This window comes from Lathyrus oleraceus, chromosome 6, assembly GCF_024323335.1.
Source record: "Lathyrus oleraceus cultivar Zhongwan6 chromosome 6, CAAS_Psat_ZW6_1.0, whole genome shotgun sequence".
NCBI classification, from domain to species: Eukaryota; Viridiplantae; Streptophyta; class Magnoliopsida; order Fabales; family Fabaceae; genus Lathyrus; species Lathyrus oleraceus.
Genome location: NC_066584.1, coordinates 512,313,130 through 512,330,842, shown reverse-complemented (window position 1 = coordinate 512,330,842; position 17,713 = coordinate 512,313,130). Strand labels below are relative to the sequence as shown.

At 38.9% G+C, this 17,713-nt stretch overlaps 1 non-coding gene across 1 annotated transcript; it reads right to left on the bottom strand.

Annotated features, from left to right (window-relative positions):
• Positions 1 to 3,690: 3,690 nt before the first annotated feature.
• LOC127099854 (small nucleolar RNA R71) lies at positions 3,691 to 3,797 on the bottom strand. The gene has a single exon (XR_007794321.1). It is a non-coding gene; the product is annotated as a small nucleolar RNA R71 (small nucleolar RNA).
• Positions 3,798 to 17,713: the final 13,916 nt, after the last annotated feature.

Below are 17,713 nucleotides of genomic sequence, written 5' to 3'. Positions count from 1 at the left end.
GTGACAGCTCCAGAATAGGTGAACGTTGGTGACCGTTGGGGACACGACAGTTCCCCCCCCCCCCACCTTTTTATTTTCCCCATTCATTCACCTCTTTACTCCATCCCACTCACATTCCTCCACATTTATTTTTCTCTCACCCACTCCTCTTCTAACTTCCAAAAACTTTTCCTATAAATACCTACACTCCATTTCTCCCTAAACCACACCATTTATTGAGCATATTTATTTTATTTTCCTTTCTTTTCGCTTTTCTTTAAAACATTGGGGACAATGTTTCACTTAAGTATGAGGGGAAAAACTTTGTTTCCGTTATGATTACTTCTTTTCCAACATTCCTCTTTCAAGTATGTTATCTTCCCTTCATTGTTATTTCCCTTATCTAAATATAATATTTTATTTTAAGTCGAGTCCCTAGTGTGAAAATTTTGTATTATCTTTTCCCCTCAATTTTCTTGAGCCAAAAAAAAAAATTAACACTTAACACACTCAATAAGTATAAAGGTTGCTTATTTTATCAAACTTGAGTAAAATTAAGACGAAAATTATTACCGCCCCAACGCTCTAAAAACCTCAACATGTTAGATCGGGAAAAGTACCTATTATACCAATCCCTTGAACTTTTAGTTTTATAGTAACCCCGAGTAGTTTATACGAGAAGTCGGCACCATCTTAATAGCAAACTACGTGGAGAGCCGATGAATATAAGTGAATGATTCCCAAAACAACAAAATATATATATATATATATATATATATATATATATATAAGGAAATTCACTAATTAAGTTAGGTGATCCTTACCAGATCATTTAAATCAAAGGTTGTGGACCCTACAAAAACATTGTATGAACGATCCACTGTGAGTTGGTTCAGCGGTTTCTGGTGCTGAACTTGGTAGGGCGAACTACGGTCTGATCCCCCGCAATTTACAATGGACTAAATACTGAAGTTATCCAACTTATGTACCAGAACTTCCAGCTAAAAAGGGAATCAGAATCGCTAACCGGTTACTCCACTATGTGCGCGAAAAGATAAAGGGCTTAATGTGATTTCGCTAGAATGAAAACGGGTGAAATAAGAGTAAAAGAACTAGGATAGCTATAATAGCGTAACTCGAACTGGTTTGCATAAGGTGGGGTTATCTGAGGTTGTAACGGTAGTTTTTGATGTTAGGATTAAGCTCAAGTTATTTTTAAACGAGATTTACTTGCAACCTACTACGAATTGATGTGTATTTGGAAATTTCATCTGGCTAATATTTCAAATCGATTTATACATTGTATCTTGCTTGAGGACAAGCAAAAGTCTAAGTATGGGGGAGTTTGATAACATGAAATAATATCACATTTTTGGACTCGATTTAATTAAATTATATTATCATTTGATTTGATTTATTTCATATGATTCGATATTACTTGGTATTTTCCTTCTATTTATTTCAGGTCACACTATTTGAAGCATACGTGAAAAAGAAAGAAAAGGAGGTGCAAAAAGAGGATAAAAAGCAATCCACTAAAGCCCAGCCCACAACTACAAAAGGAGAGGCGTTGTGATGCTGTGACGAGCGCCACACAAGGTGTGACGAGCGTCACACCTTATTCCTATATTTTTGGCTTTGACGCGTAACAGAAGCGTAACAGAGGCACGTTCACCTTTTTCTTCGCTTGACCAGTTGACGTGTGACCAAAAGCTACTGAAGGACGTTGGAAGAAAAGGTCACTTGGTGGAGTGGTATAAATAGGACCAGTGGTGGAACCCTGTAGCTCTCTCTCAATTTTCCAGTTTTCGGCACCGTGCATTATTTTTACTGCTTTTTAATTTTCCAGCACTCTACTTTCCTAGCAATTTTTATTTCCTTTTCTTTTCCAGTCAATTTTCAAAGCATTCAATTAATTTTCTCACAATAGTTTCTACACCGGAAACTATTGTGTATCTTTTACTGGATCTAACCTTACGTTAGATCATAGTATTTTATTCCTTCGCCTTTATTTTACTGTCTGATCGAAGATTGTGAAGAACAAATCCAACCGGTCTATGGTGGAGTGTTCAAGCATCGAAGCTAGGAATAATCAAGATTTCTATTAATATTACAGGTTCATTAATTTATTGTTTTAATTTATATATGCTATGTACTGTTGTTTATCTATACTGTTTGTCTGATATGGCTATATTTAAGCATAATTATTGTTTAGGCTTGTTTAGCATGTCCGGCTAAATAAACTTAGGTATCGGTATGTAAAGCAAGCGGAATAAAGGAATCAAAACTAAGTTGGTTTAAATTTAATTAAAGATATAGTCACTCTTTTTATGGTCTCAATTTACAGGGTTAATACCAAAGTTTTTGTACGAGAGTAAAAGACATAAAGAAGTTAAAATCAATAGAACGACAGTTTGAGCTTTTAACTGGACAGTGTAAATTGGACATTAATTTTAAATCAGGGCGAAAGCAATTTTTAGAGTTAATTAAATTCTAATCAATTTCAAAAAGTATTTTTAAAGGTTAAATGTGAGGACGAGAGTTAAGCATTTAACTTTAATCATATAATCTAAGTCAACAGAGCGAGAGTTTGAGACGAGGGTGTTTAAATGGTTAACATTTTCTTAAAAAGAGTTTCTATAGATTCTATTGTTTTCAAAAAGTGATTTTAGTTTTAACTAAATAGTGAGAGCATACGTTAAGGTAAAATCATAGTCTATTCAACAGAGCGAGAGTTTGAGAAAAAAATTTTAATCAATGGTGTCTAATGAAAGGACTTATTTTAAAACTAAGAAACCAACGAAGATTTGATTCCCTAATTACGACGAACTACATACCGGTATCCGCGTTATTTGATATTTAATCTAGATCTTATTTTAGTTTTACTTTTCCCCCTAATCATCAAAGTATCATCCGCCATAGCTTTACGAAGTAACCTTAGAAAACGGTATATCGATTCATAAGTCCCTGTGGGATCGATATCTTTTATTACTACGCGATTAGACTGTGCACTTGCAGTTAATACCCCAATAGACTCATAAAGTCGCGATCAAGTTTTTGGCGCCGTTGCTGGGGATTTTTATTTAGTCGATATCGTAACTCTTCTGTTACGCTGTAGAGACTAAGGCAATTTTTATTTTTAGTTTTTCTTGTTTTTCGTTGATTTGTATGCCACACACTCGCTCACAAGGCGAACCGTATTACTTATGAATCAACGACGTTGAACGATATCTCCGAGTCATACGACGAATTCGGGAGTATTGTGCTGCAAACAATCTTCCGCCAATCGAAATTCCTGATCTCAAAAATCTTCTTCCTTCGCCGATACCCGAGATGGCAGAACCAGTTCGTGCTCTTCGAGATTACGCCGCTCCATCGCAAGACGAGCCGCATTCGAGTATTGCTCCACCCGCAATCGAAGCAAACAACTTCGAACTTAAACCTTCGCTGTTACAGGCAGTGCAACAGAATCAATTCTCTGGAAATCCTACCGAGGATCCAAACCTTCATTTATCCGTATTTGTTCAATACGCTGATACTGTTAAAGCTAATGGTGTCACTTCAGAGGCAATTCGACTTCGTCTTTTTCCTTTCTCGTTAAGAGATAAAGCTAGAAGATGGCTTCAGTCTCTTCCTTCCAACTCAGTCACCACATGGAATGAGTTGAAGAAAGTCTTTCTTGCCCGATATTTTCCTCCAAGCAAAACAGCTATGTTAAGAGCCCAGATAAATGGATTTAAACAGAAAGATAACGAGTCTCTTTTCGAAGCATGGGAAAGATACAAAGACATGATGAGACTTTGTCCACACCATGGTTTAGAGGACTGGTTAGTAATCCATACCTTCTATAATGGTCTCTTATACAACACAAGATTAATAATAGACGCCGTCGCAGGTGGTGCGCTTATGGATAAACCTTACGCTGACGCTTATCAACTTATCGAAAGCATGGCCCAAAACCATTATCAGTGGGGAAGCGACCGAATAATGGTAGAAAAACCTCAAACGAAAACTGGCATGTACGAGATAAGTAGCCTTGATCATGTTAATGCAAAAGTGGATGCTCTTGCCCAGAAAATTGAAAGTTTAAATGTATCACCTCCATCCACCGTGGTTGCCGTGACTCAAAATTGCGAAGTCTGTGGAATCTAAGGTCACACTCCTACAGATTGTCAACTCCTAACAGGAATCCAAGCAGAGCAGGTGAACTATGCACAAGGAAATCCTTACTCGCATACTTATAACTCAAACTGGAAGAACCATCCTAATTTTTCATATAAGAGTAACAATGCTTTATACGCACCAGGACAAGCTCCCAATCAAGCCCCAGCTATACCTCCTGGATATCAAAAGCCGACCCCATCTACACCTAACAATAACGTTCCTAGGAAATCCAACTTGGAAATCATGATGGAGAACTTCATAGCTTCTCAACAACAAACCAATAAAGATTTCTTAAACCAGAATGTACACACTAACGAACAGATTAAACAACTAGCAAGTAAAGTAGATGCCCTGGCTACCCATAACAAAATGCTGGAAACATAAATCTCACAAGTAGCTCAACAACAAGCGCCTACTTCTGCCCCAACTGGTACATTTCCTGGACAGCCCCAACCTAACCCGAAAAGCCACGCTCATGCAATTATATTAAGAAGTGGAACATAGGTAGAAGGATCATCTGATCCTAGAATTGAAAACCAAAACTCTAAAAAGCCAACTGAGGAAGAAAATAAACCTAAGGAAAAGGAAGAGAGTAATAAGGAAACCGTAGAAAAGAAAGAACCTTATGTACCTCCACCGCCTTACAAACCACCTATCCCTTATCCTCAGAGGCTAATTAAAACCAAAGACGCGGGCCAATTTAAAAAATTTGTTGACCTACTGAAACAATTAAACGTCACCATTCCTTTCACAGAAGCTATTACACAGATGCCCTCGTATGCTAAGTTCTTAAAAGAAATTCTTTCTAATAAAAGGAAACTTGAAGATAGCGAAACCGTTACACTCACTGCTGAATGTAGCGCTATAATCCAGAATATGCCTCCTAAACTTAAAGATCCTGGTAGTTTCTCTATACCTTGTCACATAGGAAAATTTGTCATAGACAAAGCTTTATGCGATTTAGGAGCCGGTATCAGTGTTATGCCCTTGTCCATATGCAAGAGACTTGAAATGGGAGAATTAAGACCAACTAAAATGTCTGTGCAATTAGCAGATCGTTCCGTTAGATATCCTGTAGGAATTCTTGAAAACGTTCCCGTGCGCATAGGTCAATTCTACATTCCAACCGATTTTATAATTATGGACATAAGAGAAGATGAAGTTACCCCCATTATATTAGGAAGACCTTTCTTAGCAACCGCCGGTGCTATCATAGACGTAAAACGAGGACGACTCACTTTCGAAGTAGGAGAAGAGAAAATTGAATTCATTCTTTCCAAATTTTTGAAAGCACCTGCAATAGAAGACACATGCTACTTCATGGATATCATCAATGAATGCATAAAAGAAACAGAATTAGAAAATGACGAATTAACTGACTGTCGTGTAGAAGACAGACTGAACCAATGCTTAGCAGTAACATCGGATCCTACGCAATGCCTTAAGAAACCTACCCTCGACCTGAAAACACTTCCCAAAAATCTGAGATATGAATTCCTAGACTCAGAACTTGAACGACCCGTGATAGTCAATGCAGACCTAGGAAAACTCGAAACCGAAAAACTCCTACATATCTTAAGAAAATATCCGACCGCACTAGGATACAACATCACCGATCTAAAAGGGATAAGTCCTTCTATTTGTATGCACCGCATCATGCTAGAAGAAGACTGTAAAACTTCTAGGGAACATCAGAGGAGACTAAACCCGATCCTGAGTGAGGTAGTGAAGAAGGAAGTAACGAAGTTATTAGAGGCAGGTATCATATATCCTATATCCGATAGAAAATGGGTTAGTCCTGTACACGTAGTACCAAAGAAAGGAGGTATAACAGTTATCGAAAATGAAAAAGGAGAAACCATAACCAAACGAATCGAATCAGGATGGAGAATGTGCATTGATTATAGAAAGCTAAACAAAGCAACCCGAAAAGATCATTTTCCTTTACCATTCATAGACCAGATGTTAGAACGATTAGCCAAGAATTCTCATTTCTGCAATCTAGACGGTTACTCAGGCTTCTTTCAAATACCAATTCATCCTGATGACCAAGAAAAGACAACGTTCACATGTCCTTTTGGTACCTTCGCTTATCGACGAATGTCGTTTGGCTTGTGCAATGCTCCTGCAACCTTCCAAAGGTGCATGATTGCAATATTCGCCGATTTTCTTGAAGACATCATGGAAGTATTTATGGATGATTTTTTCGTATGCGGACAAAGTTTTGAAGAATGCCTTGAGAACCTAGAAAGAGTTCTAGAACGATGTGTAAAAGTAAACCTAGTACTTAATTGGGAAAAATGTCACTTTATGGTACAAGAAGGAATTGTTTTAGGACACATTATATCAAATAGAGGAATTGAAGTTGACAAAGCCAAAATAGAAGTAATCGAAAACCTTCAACCTCCGAAAACTGTGAGAGAAGTACGAAGCTTCTTAGGACATGCCGGTTTTTATCGACGATTTATTAAAGATTTCTCTAAAATAACTAAGCCTTTAACCGGATTATTAATGAAAGACGCTGAATTCATCTTCGACAATAAATGTTTAGAAGCATTTCAAACACTTAAACAAGCATTGATCTCCGCGCCCATAATGCAGACTCCGGATTGGAATGAACCATTCGAAATAATGTGTGACGCAAGTGACTACGCCGTAGGCGCTGTTTTAGGACAAAGAAAGGATAAAAAACTTCATGTCATATATTATGCAAGTAGAACTCTAGATGAAGCACAAATGAATTACGCCACGACCGAGAAAGAACTTCTAGCAGTAGTATTTGCACTAGATAAATTTCGTTCTTACTTGGTCGGAGCAAAAATAATCGTTTACACTGACCACGCTGCCATTAAGTACCTCCTAACAAAAAAGGACGCTAAACCTAGACTCCTAAGGTGGATCTTGTTGTTACAAGAATTTGATTTGGAAATCAAAGATAAAAAAGGAACTGAAAACGTAGTAGCAGATCACCTTTCTAGACTCGAAAATCTGGAACCGGAAAGAACATCGATCAACGATGACTTCTCGTACGATAAACTTATAGCTAATTTGGATGAAAATAGAGTTGATGAACGGGTAGAGACCACCTTGGTTGTATGCGTTACACCATGGTACGCCGACTTTGTCAATTATTTAGCCGCCGGAATGGTTCCACTTGATTTATCCTACCAACAAAAGAAACGATTCTTCCATGACATAAAACATTATTATTGGGATGACCCTTTACTTTTCAAAAGAGGCCCCGATGGTATTTTCCGTCGGTGTATACCTGAAGAAGAGATAGAAAGTATAATCTAACATTGTCATTCCGCTCCTTATGGTGGACACGCAAGTACATCCAAGACCTGCTCTAAAATCCTACAAGTCGGTCTTTATTGGCTAAACATATGGAAGGATGTGCATGCTGCTGTCAAGAAATGTGATAGATGTCAACGCACAGGAAACATATCTAGACATGACGAAATGCCACAAAAGGGCATTTTGGAAGTAGAGATTTTCGACGTGTGGGGAATAGATTTCATGGGACCTTTTCCACCTTCTTTCGGTAACAAGTACATACTCGTAGCGGTTGACTACGTATCAAAATGGAGCTATAGCTTCTCCAACAAACGACACACGAGTAGTAACTAGACTCTTTAAGAATATAATCTTTCCAAGATTTGGTGTCCCAAGAATAGTAGTCAGTGATGGTGGATCGCATTTCATATCTAAGATACTCGAAAAACTATTGTTTAAGTATGGTGTAAAACATCGAGTAGCGACACCTTACCATCCTCAAACCAGTGGACAAGTGGAAGTGTCTAACAGAGAAATTAAACAGATATTGGAAAAAACAGTCGCCACGTCAAGAAAAGACTGGTCATCAAAATTACCTGAAGCTTTATGGGCTTATCGAACTGCTTACAAAACTCCCATAGGAACAACCCCATTTAGGCTTATTTAAGGAAAATCTTGCCACCTCCCGGTAGAATTAGAACATAAGGCCTATTGGGCTATTAAAATTTAAATTTAAACTATAAGGCCGCCGGTGAAAAGCGAATCCTTGATATAAACGAATTAGAAGAACTTAGACAAGACGCATACGAAAATGCCAGAATCTACAAGGAAAGAACGAAAAAATGGCATGATAAGCGCATATCAAGGAAAACTTTCAAACAAGGAGATGTAGTCCTATTGTTTAACTCTAGACTTAAGTTATTCCCAGGAAAACTACGCTCTAGATGGTCAGGCCCTTTCCAAGTCACTAATGTTTTCCCTAGTGGAGCTATGGGAATTAAGGGAAAATCTATGGAAACATTTATCGTAAACGGGCAGCGTCTGAATCATTATCACTATGATGAAAACAATGAAGACTCGCAAGTCCCGAAATTAGACGTATTGTCTCCTAAATCTATAGATTAACATTTACTAGTTTTATGTCGAGCTTGCGACATTAAACAAAGCGCTTCGTGGGAGACAACCCACAAATTTTTACTATCTTTTCTTTGATTATTCTTTTGATTTTATTTAGTATTCATTCTTCATTTATTTTATTTTATAAAACTTTTCTTCTTTTCTTCTTTCGGCATCTGGCCAAACCCTGACTAAATTCTTGTTTTTTTTTTCTTTTCTTTAGTTAACACTAACCTGATGGAACAAATTGATCGTATGGGTATCAAATTCAGAGGGAGAGCTCAGAGACAAAAATTTGAAGAACTTTCTGAGAGAGAGATGCACCCAACCTTCTATGCTGATGAAGATGCAATGATCGTACTTGGGCTAAGAGATAGTGTCCTGTATCTGCTGAATAAGATAGGGTGGGAAACCACTCCTATTCGCAGACAATTTGTTACTTACCGAAGGCTAACTCTAGAATGCCTTAGCTCCCTGATCTATTTACCAAACCATGGAAAAGGAATAAACCGAGGTTTCATTCAATTCAGGATGTTCAACATGGAGTATCAGTTTAACATTCAAGAGTTTACTAACCTTTTAGGGTTCCCTACCTCTTTTGATACATTTACCGTGAGTCAAGAAGACCTTTTTGAATATAGAGAGCTTGAACATTTTTGGGGAAGTTTGACGGGTAATGACGACCCTGAGGAACATGAGTTTCTCTCTAGAAACATACATAACCCGGCTTTTCGCTACTTCCACAAAATCCTAGCACACACTCTTTTTGGAAAGAAATCAAACATTACCACAGTATCACGTGATGAACTCTTCATAATATTCTGTGCTTCCCAGAACCGTCCAGTGAATGGTGCAACTTATATGCTGGCGAGTTTCGACCGTCTTATTCAAGCTGACCGTGCACCGATTCAAATAGGAGGATTGATAACCATGATTGCCAATGCTATTGGATTGCGCCAACCCATGCTTGACTCGAACCCTTTCTGTGGCATCGAGTCTATGAACATACATTTCCTTTTCAACACTTTGTTTATCAGAAATCTGGGACCTGAAGAGTTTGAATTAATAATTAATAACCAAGTTGTTTACCTATTCACAATGCCTAGTCCGATGACTAGTGTTCATGACCGAAACAATTGGCTTTACAACCTGGATGGAATACCTTCTCCTGTTAGATCTGTTGAATCCATCCAAGACTATGAGATTTGTGACGACCAGATTCCTTATGCCGAGTCTGATCCACAGACACCAACTGGTTACCACGATGCTGTAACACCCCAAATAAAGTAAAAGAATTATTTAATTAAGTTGATAATATTATTTTATTAATTTAATTAAATAAAATGGATTATTGGATTATTATTATTATTATTATTATTATTATTTGGAATAATAATATTTGGAAAATATATATATGTTGGAATTAAGAGAAAAAGTTTCTCATTTGGAACAGAAGAGTTTTACGTGGAAGTTGAGAAGCTGCAGAGAAGGGAGAAGCTGTAGAGCAAAGGCTGAAGAGCGGAGAAGCTGAAGCGTTGAGTTGCCGAATTATCTGAGGTAAGGGGTCTGAATCTTATTAAACGATAATATGCGAGCAATTTCATGTATATGTTGGATTGTTGATGGATTTTGGGGATTTTAGGGAGATTGGGAAAATTGGGGTTTTGATGGAAACTCACGTTGGATGAAACTGTGTTTAGACTGTAATTGAATATGTGTTTAGGTTAGTTATGAATTTCCGAACGTATAGCTTTTTACGGAAGTTGAATCGGAGGTCCGGAAGTCCTCCAACGGCGGAAAATGCGGAGAACTCTGCATTCTGCCTTGTGTTAGCGCAGGAACTGCTGTTTTGTCTGCGTTAACCGGTTAACCCAGGGTGTTAACCGGTTAACACTGTTACAATATGTGAATATGTTGAGTTTTGCCTGTGTTAACCGGTTAACCTATAGCGTTAACCGGTTAACACTGTTGCGTTTTGCCAAGAAGTGAGTTTTGCCTGCGTTAACCGGTTAACCTGTGGCGTTAACCGGTTAACAATGTTCCAGTATTGAAAAATGGCTAATTTTTATGTTGAAATTGTGATTTGGCCTATTGTGGTTAAGTGTGATGAATTAATTTGTTAAGTTATAATTTGGTTGTGGTTTTGTTGAGTTGTATGTCATGCTATTAATGATGATGATAACATGACTACGTGATGCTGTTGTTGCGATGTTGATTGTGATGCATGTTTGGTGTGCATGCATTCATGAAAGGCCGATGCCTAGTGATGAACGGACTGAGTTCCAATGATGTTGTTGACTCCGGGCTTGTTGAGAGGCTTGGTTCCTTACGGGGAACTCGGATTCTATGGTGATGAATCTGGGAGTGGTGATCCTGTAGTTGGTCACAAAATGGGTATACCGAGTCGTGTTGAGTCATGCATGGGTGTGTGCATTGCATTCGATATGTTGTTTTGTTGATGTTCATGAGTATGTTGATTATGATGATTATGATGAGCTGTGTTGGCATATGTGAAATATATTTGTTTTATGTTTCTGTCGTTATATTATTATTTAATAATGTAATTCTCACCCCTTCTGCATGTGTTTATGTTCATCTATGATGAGCAATGTGCAGATACAGCGGAGTAGCTATTGTTGAGGTTTGAAGAATAAGTGTAGAGTTATTCTACGGAGTCGAGTCAAATGCTCTGGTCATGTGGCACCGGGGTTATGGGATTCGATAGATAATTACATTTTATTTATGTTGTTTATGATGAATAATTGTTGAGATGTTTTATGGAGATCATGTTGACACATTATTATAATAATTATGTTGTTGTCCGCTGCGAAGTTTTAAATCAAATAAATAATATATGTTATGTTGTGATGCGAGAAATAACATGTTGTATGAAATGTAAACTCTTCTACATGTTGTACTCTGATAATATATATAAATATGTCGTTTGGGTAGAAGGGTGTTACATTAGTGGTATCAGAGCATTGTCAGTCCAGTCGAGTCATAATGTGAGGTTTTCCCTGTTGGTCGATTAGTGTAGATGACACTGTCGATACCTAACGGTTGTGGTCGTGTTGTGCAGAGTATGGCTGGAGAAAATGACCTTGCGATTGCTGAGGCTTTGGCTGCTATAGCGCAGGCTATGCAGGCGCAGCAGAATCCGCCGGTCGACGAGTTTAAGAATTTGGGAAGGTTTCTGAAGAATAACCCTCCTACATTCAAAGGGCGCTATGATCCAGATGGTGCTCAGATTTGGCTGAAGGAAATTGAGAAGATTTTCCGGGTGATGACGTGTACTGAAGCACAGAAGGTGCAGTTTGGTACGCATATGTTATCTGAAGAGGCTGAAAACTGGTGGGATAACACTCGCCAGAGAATTGAAGTACCAGGTACTGAGATGACTTGGGAAAGGTTCAAGACGGCTTTTCTGGAGAAATATTTTCCTGCTGATGTGCGATGTAAGAAGGAGATGGAATTTCTAGAACTGAAGCAGGGTAACATGTCTGTTGCTGACTACGCTTCGAAGTTTGAAGAGCTGGTGCAGTATTGTCCTCACTATAATAATGCTGATGCTGAGGGATCCAAGTGTGTCAAGTTTGAGAACGGGTTGCGTCCCGAGATCAAACAAGGCATTGGTTACCAGGAGATTCGTAGGTTTCCTACATTGGTTAATAAGTGCAGGATATTTGAGGAAGATAGCAAGGCTAGGACTGCTCATTACAAAAGTCTTAGTGAGAAGAAGAATAAGGATCGTGGTAGTCCTTATGCATCTCCGAATGGTAAAGGTAAGCAGAAAGTGATAGATGAGAAGAAGCCAAGTGGGGGAGGATCTTCCATAGCTGGTAAATGTTTCAAGTGTGGCGAGCCAGGCCACCGTGCTGATAGCTGTACCAAGAAAGTGCTGAGATGTTTCCGATGCGGTCAGACCGGTCATAGAGTTACGGAATGTAAGGATGCTGGTCCGACATGTTTTAATTGTGGCGAGAAAGGTCATATCAGTTCGCAGTGCTCGAACCCGAAGAAGGCGGCTACTGCAGCTCATACTACTGGTAGGGTGTTTGCTCTGAGTGGGACTGAAGCTCCTAAAGAAGATAATCTGATTAAAGGTACTTGCTTGATTAATAATGTTGAATTGCTTGCTATTGTTGACACTGGTGCTACTCATTCGTTTATTTCATATGAGTGTGCAACTAGGATTGGTGTGATTATGTCGTCCCTAGGCGGAAGTATGGTGATAGATACTCCTGCTAATGGTTCTGTGAAGACTTCGGTTGTTTGTCGAGGTTGTCATTTGACGATCTTTGAGAGAGAGTTCGTGGTCGATTTGGTGTGCTTACCCTTGCACCAAATTGATATTATTCTGGGAATGAATTGGTTAGAATTCTATGGCGTGTTTATCAACTGCTATAAGAAGACGGTACGGTTTTCTGAAGTTGGTGAGAATGATGAGGCAAGATTTCTATCTGCTAGGCAGGTGGGGGATTTTGTGAAAGAGGAAGCTCAGATATTCGCTTTATTTGCGTCTCTGCAAGCGGATAAGAAAGTGGTGAGTGTAGATTTGCCTGTTGTCTGTGAATTTCAGGATGTGTTTCCGGAGGATGTAAGTGATTTACCTCCAGAACGTGAAGTCGAATTCGCCATTGACTTAGTACCAGGTACGAGTCCAGTGTCGATGTCTCCTTATAGAATGTCGGCAACTGAATTAGTTGAATTGAAGAAACAACTTGAAGAATTGCTTGAGAAGAAGTTTGTGCGTCCAAGTGTTTCTCCTTGGGGTGCACCAGTATTGTTAGTGAAGAAGAAAGAAGGTACGATGAGGTTGTGTGTCGATTATCGGCAGTTGAATAAGGTGACTATCAAGAATCGGTATCCATTACCGAGGATTGATGATTTGATGGACCAGTTGGTTGGAGCTCATGTTTTCAGTAAGATTGATTTGCGGTCGGGTTATCATCAGATCCGAGTGAAGTCAGATGATATTGCGAAGACTGCTTTCCGTACGAGGTATGGTCATTATGAATACACTGTGATGCCGTTCGGTGTATCTAATGCTCCAGGTGTGTTTATGGAATATATGAATCGTATATTTCATCCGTACCTTGATAATTTTGTTGTGGTATTCATAGATGATATATTGATATATTCTAAGACGGAAGAAGAGCACGCAGGACATCTGAGGATTGTTTTGCAGGTGTTAAGAGAAAAGAAATTATATGCAAAGTTATCTAAATGTGAGTTCTGGTTGAAGGAAGTGAGTTTCCTTGGCCATGTGATTTCGAGGGGTGGAATTTCTGTTGATCCTGCTAAAGTTGATGCCGTATTACAGTGGGAGACTCCGAAGTCTGCTACTGAGATACGCAGTTTTCTGGGGTTAGCTGGTTATTATCGCAGATTTATTGAAGGCTTCTCTAAGTTGGCATTGCCGTTGACGCAGTTGACTAAGAAGGGTCAAGTGTATGTGTGGGATGCAGCTTGTGAAGCGAGTTTTGTTGAGTTGAAGAGGCGGTTGACCAGTGCTCCAGTGTTGATCTTGCCTAATCCTGGTGAGCCCTTCGTTGTTTATTGTGATGCTTCTTTGATGGGTCTTGGTGGTGTTTTGATGCAGAATGGTAAAGTTGTGGCTTATGCTTCTAGACAATTGAAAGTTCACGAGAGGAATTATCCTACGCATGATCTAGAACTTGCAGCTGTTGTATTTGTGTTGAAAATGTGGAGGCATTATCTATTTGGTTCCAGATTCGAAGTGTTCAGTGATCACAAGAGTCTGAAGTATCTGTTTGATCAGAAAGAGTTAAATATGAGGCAGAGAAGGTGGTTAGAATTACTGAAGGATTTTGACTTTGAATTGAGTTATCATCCCGGTAAGGCTAATGTAGTCGCAGATGCGCTGAGTAGAAAGTCTCTACATATGTCTATGATGATGGTTCGGGAGCTTGAGTTGATTGAACAGTTCCGTGATATGAGTTTGGGTTGTGAAGTTTCCGCTGATAGTGTAAAGTTGGGTATGCTGAAGTTGACTAGTGGAATTCTGGAAGATATTCGGAATGGTCAGCAAGTTGATGTCGCTCTAGTTGATCATATTACTATGGTTAACCAGGGTAATGGTGGTAATTTTGAGACTGATGAGAATGGCATCCTGCGATTTAAAGGTAGAGTTTGTGTTCCTGAGGTGTCTGAATTGAAAAAGAGTATTCTTGAAGAGGGCCATAGGAGTGGATTGAGTATCCATCCAGGTGCAACTAAAATGTATCAAGATTTGAAGAAGTTGTTTTGGTGGGCTGGTATGAAAAGAGATGTTGCTAAGTTTGTGTATGCCTGTTTGACTTGTCAGAAGTCAAAGATTGAACATCAGAAACCGGCAGGTATGATGCAACCTTTGAAGATTCCTGAATGGAAGTGGGATAGCATTTCCATGGATTTTGTGACGGGATTGCCGAGGACGGTGAAAGGTAATGATTCTATTTGGGTGATTGTGGATCGATTGACTAAGTCGGCGCATTTCTTGCCGATGAAGATTAATCACTCTTTGGAGAAGTTGGCAGAGTTGTATATTGAGGAGATAGTGAGGCTGCATGGTATTCCATCCAGTATTGTGTCGGACAGAGATCCCAGATTTACTTCTAGATTTTGGGAAAGTTTGCAGAAAGCGTTGGGGACCAAGTTGAGGTTGAGTTCAGCTTATCATCCTCAGACTGATGGTCAGACTGAAAGAACTATCCAATCCTTGGAGGATTTGTTGAGAGCTTGTGTGTTGGAGCAGAGTGGTTCTTGGGATAGTTATTTGCCGTTGGTGGAGTTTACTTATAATAATAGTTTTCATGCTAGTATCGGTATGGCTCCATATGAAGCATTGTATGGTAGGAGGTGTAGAACTCCATTGTGTTGGTATGAATCAGGTGAGAGTGCTGTACTCGGACCTGAGATTGTGCAGCAGACGACTGAAAGGGTTAAGATGATTCAGGAGAAAATGAAGATTTCTCAGAGTCGTCAGAAGAGTTATCATGATAATAGGAGAAAGGCACTTGAGTTCCAAGAGGGAGATCATGTGTTCCTGAGAGTTACTCCGACGACAGGTGTGGGTAGAGCTTTAAAGTCTAAGAAGCTTACTCCGAGGTTTGTGGGTCCGTATCAGATTTTGAAGAGGGTTGGGGAAGTGGCGTATCGGATAGCTTTACCGCCGTCGCTTTCTAATCTGCATGATGTGTTCCATGTATCTCAGTTGAGGAAATATATTGCGGATCCTTCGCATGTTGTTCAGTTGGATGATATCCAGGTGAGGGATAATCTGACCGTTGAGGTGTTGCCAATTCGGATAGATGACCGAGAAGAGAAGACCCTGAGAGGTAAGAAGATTGCTCTAGTGAAAGTTGTTTGGGGAGGTCCAGCTGGTGAGAGCTTGACTTGGGAGCGTGAAGATCAGATGAAGGAGTCGTATCCGACTCTATTTGCTTGAGGTATGTTTTCGAGGACGAAAACTTCTAAAGTGGGGGAGAGTTGTAACACCCCAAATAAAGTAAAAGAATTATTTAATTAAGTTGATAATATTATTTTATTAATTTAATTAAATAAAATGGATTATTGGATTATTATTATTATTATTATTATTATTATTTGGAATAATAATATTTGGAAAATATATATATGTTGGAATTAAGAGAAAAAGTTTCTCATTTGGAACAGAAGAGTTTTACGTGGAAGTTGAGAAGCTGCAGAGAAGGGAGAAGCTGTAGAGCAAAGGCTGAAGAGCGGAGAAGCTGAAGCGTTGAGTTGCCGAATTATCTGAGGTAAGGGGTCTGAATCTTATTAAACGATAATATGCGAGCAATTTCATGTATATGTTGGATTGTTGATGGATTTTGGGGATTTTAGGGAGATTGGGAAAATTGGGGTTTTGATGGAAACTCACGTTGGATGAAACTGTGTTTAGACTGTAATTGAATATGTGTTTAGGTTAGTTATGAATTTCCGAACGTATAGCTTTTTACGGAAGTTGAATCGGAGGTCCGGAAGTCCTCCAACGGCGGAAAATGCGGAGAACTCTGCATTCTGCCTTGTGTTAGCGCAGGAACTGCTGTTTTGTCTGCGTTAACCGGTTAACCCAGGGTGTTAACCGGTTAACACTGTTACAATATGTGAATATGTTGAGTTTTGCCTGCGTTAACCGGTTAACCTATAGCGTTAACCGGTTAACACTGTTGCGTTTTGCCAAGAAGTGAGTTTTGCCTGCGTTAACCGGTTAACCTGTGGCGTTAACCGGTTAACAATGTTCCAGTATTGAAAAATGGCTAATTTTTATGTTGAAATTGTGATTTGGCCTATTGTGGTTAAGTGTGATGAATTAATTTGTTAAGTTATAATTTGGTTGTGGTTTTGTTGAGTTGTATGTCATGCTATTAATGATGATGATAACATGACTACGTGATGCTGTTGTTGCGATGTTGATTGTGATGCATGTTTGGTGTGCATGCATTCATGAAAGGCCGATGCCTAGTGATGAACGGACTGAGTTCCAATGATGTTGTTGACTCCAGGCTTGTTGAGAGGCTTGGTTCCTTACGGGGAACTCGGATTCTATGGTGATGAATCTGGGAGTGGTGATCCTGTAGTTGGTCACAAAATGGGTATACCGAGTCGTGTTGAGTCATGCATGGGTGTGTGCATTGCATTCGATATGTTGTTTTGTTGATGTTCATGAGTATGTTGATTATGATGATTATGATGAGCTGTGTTGGCATATGTGAAATATATTTATGTTTATGTTTCTGTCGTTATATTATTATTTAATAATGTAATTCTCACCCCTTCTGCATGTGTTTATGTTCATCTATGATGAGCAATGTGCAGATACAGCGGAGTAGCTATTGTTGAGGTTTGAAGAATAAGTGTAGAGTTATTCTACGGAGTCGAGTCAAATGCTCTGGTCATGTGGCACCGGGGTTATGGGATTCGATAGATAATTACATTTTATTTATGTTGTTTATGATGAATAATTGTTGAGATGTTTTGTGGAGATCATGTTGACACATTATTATAATAATTATGTTGTTGTCCGCTGCGAAGTTTTAAATCAAATAAATAATATATGTTATGTTGTGATGCGAGAAATAACATGTTGTATGAAATGTAAACTCTTCTACATGTTGTACTCTGATAATATATATAAATATGTCGTTTGGGTAGA